Source organism: Pipistrellus kuhlii, unplaced genomic scaffold (genome assembly GCF_014108245.1).
Source record: "Pipistrellus kuhlii isolate mPipKuh1 unplaced genomic scaffold, mPipKuh1.p scaffold_m20_p_14, whole genome shotgun sequence".
Taxonomy (NCBI): Eukaryota; Metazoa; Chordata; class Mammalia; order Chiroptera; family Vespertilionidae; genus Pipistrellus; species Pipistrellus kuhlii.
Window position 1 is genome coordinate 29,062,016 of NW_023425449.1, and position 12,331 is coordinate 29,074,346.

A 12,331-nucleotide genomic window follows, 5' to 3' on the forward strand; every position below is an offset into this window, starting at 1 on the left:
CTTATCACATGACCTATTTTTTCCTTTTTGAAGAGTTGAGTAATACACATACCACATATCACTTTTATGAAAACAACAACGATATGTGAAACTGACTTGGCTCCCCGTGGACTGATTCAGTTGACTGAATTTTATACATTTCAGAAAACCAGTTATTTTGGTGACATGCAGATGCAGCCTGAATTTTGGTCTCAGAACTGCTGAGATGAGGAAAGACTTCTGAAAGCTGGGAGGCCTAGTCTAGCATCTGCTTCCAATGTTAAACGTATGAGGATCTGGTCCAGATGAAACTATGTGCTATTGTGTTGAGAGTATCCTGACACACATTAAGATGACAAAATAATAGTCGACTTTATGATTCCTGGTATTAATCAGATTTAATCCTGGGCTTCTGATTGGTCAGCATCTAAAAGGGCCATGCCAAAGTGAATGGACATAAAAGGCCTTTTTCCAACTCCTGACTTCTTAACATAGAAGTGACCCTCAAGAACACAGTTCATATATAAGCTGGTTTGAATTCAGTAGGAATCGGAAAGCACATGTATATTTCAGTCAGTTCTTTTGTACTGGAGAAACTCTGCCTTCCCAAACTTTGATGGGTTTTTAGAAGTAAACAACAACAAAAATTGCAAATTCTCAACTTGGAAATAAGATGTATAAAAGTGCTATTATCAGATCTTAAGTAGATTCTTTTTAAAAATATATATATTTTATTGCCTTTTTACAGAGAGGAAGGGAGAGAAATAGAGAGTTAGAAACATCGATAAGAGAGTCATCGATCAGCTGCCTCTTGCACGCCCCCCACTGGGGATGTGCCCTCAACCACGGTACATGCCCTTGACCTGAATCGAACCCGGGACCCTTCAATCCACAGGCCGATGCTCTATCCACTGAGCCAAACTGGACTATTTTCTGTCCAGATTCTACATCTGATGTCATCTGCAAGGGCCAGACTGAAATTAAACAAACTTGAATGCCTTCCCACAATGATGCAATAGCAAAGGAAAGTCACCATCACTATTTTTTTCTCTTTAAATGCTGATTTTAAGCTTTTCTTGACATTGCACCTCATATTGTTGGGTATTTTAAGTTGTTTGTCTGGAATCTGACACACTTTAGCCTACATAATTCTGGTGATAATTGCTGAATTTCCAAATTAAAAGGAAAACTGGCACAATACTAGATAATATCGGAGTTTGTTATTTGTGAAGTGCCAATTTTCTATAATTAAGGGAAATTGCTAATTATCACTGGAACTGTTCATTAATATTTAATATTAATGATAAAAATTAATATAAATGCTTTTTTAGTGGCTAAAATTTCTGCTGTCATCCCTTTGATGAATCCAACTCTTTGCATCTTAACCAACAACTGGGCAGTTGTGAGGAAAGTGGAAGTAGCATTATTTTCCCAGAGGTTGTGATGGAAAGTTTAAAATGAAAGACTTAATACATCACTGAACTAGTACTTCTTCCGGTGTTCAAGTGCAAATTGAGAGATTCCCACGGTTAATCACTTACTACCAGTGCCTTTTATGTAAGGTCAAAGTGGCCCTGGTTCGCTAAATAAGTGGCAGAGTCCGCTGTATTCATTTAGTGTTATGAAAAGAGGCATTTATTTATGTGCTTTGTCTACAGCAATACTAATTATCACTATTATATCCCACAATTTTAGGAATATGATAAGAGCAACAGCATTTAAAAGGAGCTAGCATGTTCAAAGTTTAGAGAATGTTTATCACAGACAGCCTTTTAAGTCTTATTTCTAAGCATGTTCTTTGACCCAGAATAAAAGTAAGAACAAATGTAAGTGATGTTTGAAAGCCCTGAAATCTAATAATTTTCTTTCCTTTTCCATAGGAGTTTAAAATATGTACTCATTAACAGGAAAATGTCAGAAAAATTTATAAACTTTTTTTTCTTTTTGCTAATGGGTATAAAAAAAAGTCATTATGAGATAGTGAATTATTCATTTCTTCAAAAAATATTTTCCTGAGTCTTTACCCTGAGAAAGATATTCAGACAACTGTAGGAGACTACTGGGTTGTTGGCCTAGATGCTTTGGAAGGAAAGGAAACAAAGTTAGAAAGGAAAGCTGGTGCTTTGGGGTCAGGATGCAGCTGAGATGAACTTGTCTGCAGGGGGTTGACCAAGAAGACTGAGTGATTAAAGTAATGCCCATGGACTTAGGGTCAGGAAGAAGCTGAAATGGTCAGGGAACTAGGGAGGATAATTGTCTGAGAAACTGAAAAATATGTCCTTGATGGAATCAAGCCATGGACATCATTCAAATCAATTTAGTACAGAACTGATTGAGTTCTTACTAGGTGTTGAATAAAGTCCACCCATAATTTTGAAAACTTAAGAAAAATTGGTGAGTGCACCTGATTTTACTGGTGATGTCAAGTATTCTCTCTTCTTTATGTTATATAATGGTGCTGATGATTAAAAGCTATAGCTAGTGGACATTAGTGCTTGCAATTTAGGTCTTCAAGAGCATGAGGAGATGTTATAGTGGGAAGGGGTCTTAGATATAACCCAATCTAACCTGATACCTCAGGATGAAATTCCAAAGGCTTTTACTCTAGGAGCCAAAATCCTTAAAAGGACCCCATTGGATTATTGAAGGAAAGGCAGTTGGCAGTGACTCTGTCATTCTAGCCTGGAAGCTGCTGTCTGGAGAAACAGCCTTCAGGACCTTCCTTATCTGGTAGTTTTCAGCATATTTCAACTCAAACTTTTCAGGACTTCTGAAAAGGTGTCTAGCTCAAAGAATCCTATAGGTGTCACTCGATCAGTCAAACAGAGTTCTTAGCTTAAGCAATAGAAATGCATTGTGGCTGACATTCAAAAAAAATTATTAAAAAGATATTGGGTAGCTCACAAAAACTCTATGAGGGCCAGAGAACAAGGCTCAGAGGGTTTTTTTTTTTTTAATATATATTTTTTATTGATTTCACAGAGGAAGGAGAGGGAGAGAAAGATAGAAACTTCAATGAGGAGAGAGAATCATTGATTGGCTGCCTCCTGCAGGTCCCACACTGGGGATCTAGCTCACTACTTGGCATGTGGCCTGACTAGGAATTGGACCCTGACCTCCTGGTTCATAGGTTGCTGCTTAGTCACTGAGAGCAACACTGGCTGGGGAAATCTCAGAGTTTATGCACTCAGGAATGGAGCCTGAAGTCATGTTTCAGGATGGTGCCTGGCAGAGAGACCACTGCCCCTGGCACTGAGCCCTCAAGCTTTAGTTGGCACGGCACAGAACTTGAAGCCTGGTGCTACCCCTAGAATCAAAGCTGCCACCGCCTGGATGCTGCAGGATGGCTGGCTAATGCTTCCTGTTGAAGCTCTAGGCGTGGTCAGGATTCTTGGACCTGCCACTGTAGTGAGAATGGCCCACTGTGCTACATAAGGGGCGGCTTCTCCGAACCTACGCAGAAGGTTCCGAAGCTGAGCAACCAAGTCTAACAACATGGCCTCCCGGGCCCCTTACCAAGACTCCCTCCAAACCTTTTCTAAGATGCCTTGTGGTAGGTTAGGAATTCAACGTTTTTGTTTCTAAGTAATACTTTTCCCTGCAAGGTTCCATCCAGACTGCCTGCAGGAGTATGAATATCAGGAACGCTGTTTATAAAAATAAATAGGTGATTATAACAACACAGTATCTAAGAGTTACTAGAGTTAGCGTCCGTGGGTAACCGGAGAGCATCTTTGCTTTGCGTGCTCAGATATCCCTGGCATTCGCCGAGGAGAATGTGGCAGTGTCATGGGTCGTACAGCCTTACATTGCAGGACTTCATTTGAGAGATGAGAGTTGGAAGGTCTCCTCATCATCCCCTTCCCCCCTACCCCCTGACACTGCATGCTTAGACCCACGGAACAAAACAGAATGGTAGGCAATATGGGATATGCTGAGTCATGCAGCTTCTTTCCAGCTCCATCACAGATCGGTAAGGATAGCCATAGATAAGAGCCATAGAATGGAATTCACTTGGCTCTCCCTGTACTGTGAGGCAGCATACCGAGTGCTTTCCATGCATGCATGTATGCAATCCTCACAGCAGCCCTAGAAGGAAAGGCTGCTTTCATCCTGCTTTGCATGTGAGGACATGGACGCAGGGAGAGGAAGTTACCCACCCGGCTTGTCTCTTGTAGGTGGCCAGGTTGGAAGCCCGGCAGGCTGACCCACTCCCTGTTAGAAAAACAAACACAGCGACCCTTCCAGGGCTCTCTGTGGTGGTCAGGAGTAGCATCCCTGCAGTAAGCAGGCTTTGCGCTGGTGGTTGGCACCTCTCAGCAGAAATGGGATGCCATGTTACTGCCACTGGCACAGAAAATTATGCTGAGGTGTGTTTTTTTTTCTCATTCTAATCCCAAATGCAGGGAGCACTGTGACTACCTGGTGTGAAAAATATTCTCAGCATCTCAGCTGATAATTCTCATGAAGCTCTGATGCCTTTTGTGTTTTTGTTTAGATTCCTTTACTGTGCCATGCATAAACTGCCGAAATCTTTCACATACAACCTTCCTATTGCCTATTAATTAGAACGGCCTCCTAATTGCACCCGGAGCTTCAGAATTAAGTCAATATAGTTACAGGGTAGAATTCCCTGCGGGGGGAAATTTATTTATGGGAAGCAAGTGATGTTCAAAACAACAGAAGCAGCAAACAATAAAATTCCCCATAACATCTACACCTCCCCCCTTCCCCATCTCCCTAAATCATTTGAGGATAAAACTCCATTTTCTAGCTGCAGATTAAAATGCTAAGCTTCCTTCTACATCCCTACAAGAGCTGTGAAGTCCTGGAATTTTTCACTCTGTGTCTTTAGACCCCTGTTTTAAAAATGTATTTCTCCTTCCCCTGAAGGAGGTAGCCAGTACCCTCCTCCTCCAGTTTTCAGTCAAAACCGAAAAAGATCACACATCCGTCTTTTTCCATCTGATGGGTTGGTTCTATTTTTTATTTCATGACTAACCATTACCTCATCCAAGCATTTGCATTTGAGGTCATCTCAGCTCTCAGTGTCTAAAGGAATGTCAGCGAGTAACAAAGGCTGGGGAATTTTGAGGCAAGGCAGGATGAACTGAAATCACTTTTTCGGTCAGGAAGGTGGGCTTGATTTTACATTTTGGGTCACGTTGCAATTGGCCAGTGATAAGGTTCAGAACCTTTCTCCTTTAATTTCCAGGGGACAGAGCGACAGTCAGCAGAGATAGACAAAGGCATGGTCCTGGGTTGCTGGTGGATCTGGGGCCTTGGTTCCCGGTGCCCTCACCAGCCTCCCCGCAGGCCCATGCCCTTCACAGGGCCCATCTTCATGTCCTTGCCTGAGTCTGTCTCCTCATTTGCCCCTGCTCCCCCACCTCAGCCAGCCCTCCGATTCTTCCTCCCTTTCACCAGAAATAGCCCGAAGTATATATGCTGACTGCCATCAAAGATTATTTTGGTTAATGGTAGGAAGTTCCAGACACATAATTCATTAGTGGATGCATAAATATATCCAATGCTGCTTATCTACAAACATCCTCATGCCGCAAGCTCTGGCCTATATTTCAAGTCTCGTTAGCTCCTTAACTCCCTGGAGTTCTGAGTCAAGGTTTTCGTAGTTAGCAGAACCTAGATTTGTGAGTCACCGTGTAGAATAAATAGCATTCCTGCTGCTACCAGGAGTCTTGGAGTCAGTGCCTATGGTCTTGGCTGTTGGTGCCATCACTTTCATAAGTGTTTTATGGGATTCACGTTCATCTGAGCCCTCAGTTTTCTCACCTCTAAAATGAGAGGGTTGGATGTGTTCCTAGATTTTTGTGGTTTTTTTTTTATATTTATTTGTAATTAGTGGCATGTATTTGGATCTTTTATTCCCAACGAGAGCTTTTAAAGAAGTTAAATCTTATCTTACAACCTCAAAGGAGATGTTTTGTTTTGCTATACTTCCGGATGAAGCTCACGCTAAATGGGAAAAGAGGAAAGAGCAAAGGATACACAGCTGGGATCACATGATCCATTTCATGGTTCCAGGTAGAGAGAAAAGAAGCTGAGCAAAGGGGCAAAGGAAGAAAGCCCTGCTGGCTCAGGTTGTGCTCCCATCCCCTGAAGCACATTGACAAAGCCCCTGGGACATCATTAGTTTGTCCCACTGCAGTCCTCCGGCCTCAGTGGCCAGCCTTGAAGAGATGGGGCACTGTCCTACTACCCGTGTTTCCCCCAAAATAAGACATCCTCCGAAAATAAGACCTAGCACATGGAAAGATAAGACATCTTCTGAAAATAAGACCTAGCGCAACTTTGGGAGAAAAAATTAATATAAGACACTGTCTTATTTTCGGGGGAACAGGGTACCAGTGCCCAGAGTGGCCTGGAAAAAATGGAGAGGGAAGTTCACACGGAAGGAACAGAGGAAGCTGTCTGTCTGTGGCAGACTGTTCCTGCAGAGTGTGAGTGACCACGGGGACAGTGTGTGGTCCAGCGACAGTTAGGATGCCATGGAAAAGCCACCGTTTCTCTGATTCTCTGAGAGTCAACACAGAGTCCATTGCTACGTTTTGTTGTTGGCTTTGTTTCACCTGGTCTCTCTTGCCTCTTCTTTTTCCCACATATCGACCTGGGTTTGAAGAGTCAATTTGTTAAATGCACCTTCCTTTTCACCTCTTCATTTGTTTTCTCATGTCTCTCTTTTCTTTTCTCCCAGCTATTAAGGGGTCTGTCCTGCATCAGCCCCCACCGGCCCAGGCTCAGTTCATAGAATGCCTAATTTTAACCACTCCCTTGAAGATGGGGCCAGGTTTCCTTTAAAAAAAAAAAAAAAAGAGCTCCTTGACTGCCTGTTCATATCCCTAAGACTTAAGCAATTTCAAAACCTATTGTTTGATGAGAGGTGGAAAGGTCATTTCTAATGACAATTACTAGTACACAAGGAAGAAACTGATTTTTCCCAAGTGAAATTCCTGGCTACCCATGAACTCTATGGAAAGAGGAAGACGTCCTCCCTCTGGGCTGACGGAGGTGCCACGTCTGCAAACTCGCATCCCAGAAAAGACTTTGTGCGGAAATAAACTCTGTGTTAATAAAATAGTATTTATGATTCAGCCTTTCCCCCCTTTTAAGTATCAAGTCGCATCCTGGAGGAACAAAAAATAAAAGAAGTTGATGTCTACTATGTAACTATTGCGGGGAAATTTGCTGCACTGTTATTTGGATGTAATTGGCACTGAGCACCACAATGCACTTGTAATTGGGTCTGTACTTGTTCACTTCAAGGGTCCCATGCTATCTCTACTTGAACCCATTTTTTTGATACCGTTCAGCTCAGCAGTGCCAGCTCACTCTTGTTATGCAGTTGAAAAACTGTGGCCATTAAAAATAGGATACGGTGTGATTTTGTTTTGCGGCGCTGCATGGAAAATCAGCTGCTGTTCATAACAGCTCTGTGGTTGGTTGATTTAAAGCAGGGGGGTGACTTGGAATTGACAGGCAGACAGTTTGTGAAAAGGGATATTGTATCTTTAAGGCTTTCTGACTGATTGTGTTTAACTGCGCCACGCAGCAGGCAGTAATTAGGCTGTAGCTTCACTGAGAGGCTTAAAGCACCAGCTCCGGTTCTCCGTCCTACAGAATTTTTTTTTTTAAGCACAAACATTTTTGGGGGGTTTGGAGGGGCCTCTGAATACAGGATAATTGTTTGACACTGTGAGTGAGTAAGCAAATGAAGGATGGACCCGAGAGGCTTCCTGTTCAGTGTCTCAGGGGACCACCCTGGGGCCCTGGGCCCTTGGGGAGACCAGGCTTTCGACCCAGGAAGCAGTGAGAATTGTGCTAGGGGCACAGGATGTGACTGCTGGAGAAGGTCAAGGTGCTGTTAAAGCAAAAGGAAGGCAGCTCTCCTAGTGTGACATGGTTTCTTCTGGACCATTTCACAATATTAATGAGGCCAGCGGAAGTATGCTTCTAAGATTAATAAACACAATGCCTAATAATTTTTTTAATCTAGGGAAAAGAGAAATGTTCCTTTAGCTAAGCTCTTAAGTAGAAAAGAGAATATGATGTAGAAGTCAATCAAACAAGTCATTAACTTAAGGAGTCGTTTCTATCCACCACTCTTCCTCCCTCACTACCTCCACCAACCCCTTACAATGACCCATTGCTGTTTTGGGAAGTGGTGGACATTGCCAGTTTGTTATTATTTGATAACGACTGAGTTTCAAGTTTTCCAGGCATTTGTTACCACAGAGAAGCAGTCGGGTAAATCTTATATTGACCTTATAATAAATGAATGTTCAGTTGCTGTAGGGTTGATCATAGTGCCCGTCTTTCTTCATTATTAACCAGGCAATGGTGGCTGAATCCCAACTGTATGCAAGATGCTGGGTTCTGGGAGAGATTGAAATTGCTCTGGAATGCAATTGTGATTGTTCCTAATACAATGTCCAAACTTTTCATCCTTTTGCTAATTAATTATATGAGTCAATTATTCCCTATAGATTTGGATACAACTCCATTCTTAAATTGGTATGTTTTTCTTTTTCTTAAGTAATTGCATTCTCCAGGTTTTTCTTAACTATAGATATCTTTACTTATCCATTCTGCCACTTCTGTAGGTTACAGCTGTATATGGATCATAGACATTTTTTTGGTTTTAAATAATTGCTCCTTATACTTGTGAATCACTTCAGGGTTTTTGACATGCTTTTGACATGATATTATGATGTCATTTGGTTCTCCCTCCACCATTCTCAGGGTTGCTATAATCACTTTTAGATGCACAGGAGCTGGGCATTGCAAGGGGCTGAGATTAGGAATCAGATTTGTTGGACTCTGCTCTTCTCACATAACACAATCATATATTCAATCCCAGAATGACTCATCTTCTAATCCAAGAGTAGTGGAAACATTGTGGTATAACTTTATGATGTTATAACATGGATAAAAGTCAAATGTAGGCAAACAGAAAGGTATTCTCAAAGTAAAAAATTTGCTTCTACCAATCTTAAGCCAATCCTCATCTTTTTTCTATAAAGTTTCAAACATTCAGAAGCATGTTTTATCTTGGTGTTGAAGATACATTACTTTAATCTGTAGTCCAAGTTGCATTGATGTGTTTATCTTCCTGAACATGCTTTGTCCTAAGGTCACTGCTTCTATGAAAGATTTGTTCTAAATAAATTATAAATGTGTATCAAAGTCGATCTGCTATTAGCATAAACTCATTCAAACGATATCACATTATTGCTTTGAAGGAAGCCAAGATGAATTCCATTCTATATTCCAAATTTCAAATGTGTGTGTGTGTTTACTTCTATAAATATAGCTATGTCTAAATGTTGAGGTCAATATTTCTACAAATTTCTAAGGTTGGTTCATTTCGTAGTGTTGACAAATGCTCCCTGGAATCAGAATATACAGAAGATCAAAGATTAAATTGCAGCCTCTCCCCGCCCCCAAAGTGACAATAAGCCTAATTCACTGTCAGTTAATGCCAGGTGTTTCTCCCCCTAGTATTAAGTTCTTCAAAAACAGTGGCTGTATAGGACACTATTCAGAGAGGCTTAGCGCTGAGGAGAAAATGATTACATTATCGCGGATGTTATGAATAATTCATGACATCACATTTTGTAATCCTGGTGTTAAGCGTAAAACCAGTGGTTTATTTTTCAGCAAAATGTTTTTGTATCATTTTAGATAGTGCATAATGCAAAACAATAACTGCATCCATAATGCAGAAGGATGGTAGTGAATGGGGTCCTTAATAGTGCTTGCAGCATCATCAGGGGCGTGATCACAATAAACACATTTTTGAGCCAATGCCCATGGGAGCCCAGCGCTTGCTGGAATCTTTTGAGTCCAATAGAGTGGCTGCCTTTTAATTTGTTTTTTGAATATTACATCTGACCTTTATGATGGATCTGAAAGTCAGTCCTTGTATATTGCTAAACCTACAAATGCTTTTGTCCCCTTTTCCATTCAGTTTACTTAGGAGGGTGATTCTATTGGGGGTAAATAGCTAATTTTGAAAATGATGTTTGCTTTTCCAAGATGGAGTGGGAAATACGAGGAAAACCCATGAAGTCTGAACTTACATTCATCGATAAAGGACTTAAATATTCTTGGATAAAATGCCATTTACTTAGCAATACAGCCAGGTACCTATTAGGAATGGCATGTATATCTCGGGATGAGATACATGATTCCTTGGTTTGTTTGAATCCTCTCCCTATTTTGTAGAGAAAATATCTTTTCTTTATAATTATTAAAGGGCATTGAAGGTGGCCTTGTAACTATCATGAAGTAGTTTCCAGGTCATACACAGTGTAGCAACACTCTAACATGAGTCTGATTATTCTGATTTCAGGCTGAAGTAATTGTGTACCTGGACCATCCGTGGCTCCCTTTCCCAGCACCTTCCTGTGGACAGCTCCAGGGCACTCTCTGGAAGCCAGAATGGATTCCTGCTGATTTCACCCACATATTTGTCTTGAATGAAAGAATGGTGCATGCCAGTGGATTGCAAAGCTTTTCACAAAACATCTCCACATTGGAAGTCTCAAGAGTTTATGCCAAACGTTTGTATTACTTACAACCAAATAAACATACTAATCATGTTTTACAACATGAACACATCTGCTGATAATGTTGTAACCTGTATTACTACTTATTTGAAACAATACATTAGCAATCAATGGCTGTTCAGTAATCTTGAAACCCTGTCCTATTTATAATAAATATTAATTATCATTCTTATAGAAAAGTGTGCTTTTAAACATTTCTTCCCAAAAGGATAATTTGGAAACAAGTTAGAATGCTTTGCTTCAATGTGTTTATTTACTCTGATACCAAGAATATTGTTTAAATTCCTATTTCAAAGGTTTTAAGCACATCTATAAATGGGTAGATTATGATAATGTTATTAGGAGAAAAAAAAAAAAGAACAGATGTAGCATCTAGAAGTAAACTATAAAGTTTTGTTAAGAAAGTTTAATGGGGGGGAAAAAAAACTTGACCCAATTAAAAGGAGTGGAAATCAGAATGCTGCATTGGATTTGAAAATAGAAATGCTGAGATGCATGATACACAGTATCTGCTTTTCTTCCGTGAAGGCGATATAAATTACCCAGATCGAACTGGAAGCCGAATTCAGCTTCGTAAAGGGACTGATAGTCTTCTGGGGAGTGCAAATCCCATGTAATGATCCAAAAGTTTAATGCATTTAAAACTATGCCACAGTGGGATAGTGACAAAAGTTGGCATCCTTTTCCAGCCCGCTTTGTATTTCCATTGTCCCCTATGACGTTACCAAGCTTTGATGACAATTTGATCACTCAGTCACTGGCATCCTGCCTTTGTCCCAATGTTCTAGAAAAGCTGCCTCATGAGCGGCCGAGGATTTCTGGTTCCCTTGCCCCCATTTCTTCTCATCTGGTATACGAAAACATAACCTTTTTTTGGGGGGGGGGGAGGTACAGCCTATCAAAAACAAGGGAAAAACTGTGCCAGTATAACTCCAATTTAGAATACTTAGATGGGTGAAAACAATTGCTAAAATAAAAAATCTATTTATCCAATAGCAAATATTTCCATTTTAATTTACAAACTATTCTATACTGGATAAAACACAAGTTCCAGTGCCAACTTGGCCACTTATTGTCTGTGTGAATTTTGGAAAAATTAGTGGGTAAACTGAGGACCTTATTGGCCTGTGAAATGGTAATAGAGACATGGTCTTGGGTTTCCTATGGAAAAATCAATGAAATAATGCACAGGAGAATATTGTATAATGCGTCAGAATGGAAATTATTTTTAGTTATTTAAATAATGCCTTTTGTCAGTAGGTTATTAAAATATACTTTATATTTTATTATTTTTTAAAAAAATACATTTTTTTATTTCAGAGAGGACGGGAGAGGGGGAGAGAGAGATAGAAACATCAATGATGAAAGAGAATCATTGATGGGCTGCCTCCTGTACAACCCTTACTGGGTTTGAGCCCACAACTCAGACATGTGCCCTTGACCAGAATCAAACCCTTGACCCTTCAGTTCTCAGGCCAATCCTCTATCCACTGAGCCAAACCATCTAGGGCTAAAATACACTTGAAAAATTAAATTTATTCAAAAGGCAAAAAATAACCACCCCAAAATATTAGGAGGTGCATCTATATCTTTAAACAACCTTTTAAGCAATTCAAATCAGTGATGTGAGCTTTCATGTGTGTCTTGCTTTCTCACACTTAAATGCATAACCTTGAAAGTAATAAAATTTGCTGAATTGGCTATTTCCCTAGCTGCTCAGAACATATGTCAATGGAGCAATAGAGAATTAGCTGTAGCAAAGA

At 40.4% G+C, this 12,331-nt stretch overlaps 1 long non-coding RNA gene across 1 annotated transcript; it reads left to right on the forward strand.

Annotated features, from left to right (window-relative positions):
* Window positions 1–4,736: 4,736 nt before the first annotated feature.
* LOC123652341 lies at window positions 4,737–10,504 on the forward strand. The gene is made up of 2 exons (XR_006741611.1): window positions 4,737–5,115; window positions 10,352–10,504. It is a non-coding gene; the product is annotated as an uncharacterized LOC123652341 (long non-coding RNA).
* The last annotated feature ends 1,827 nt before the right edge of the window (window positions 10,505–12,331 follow it).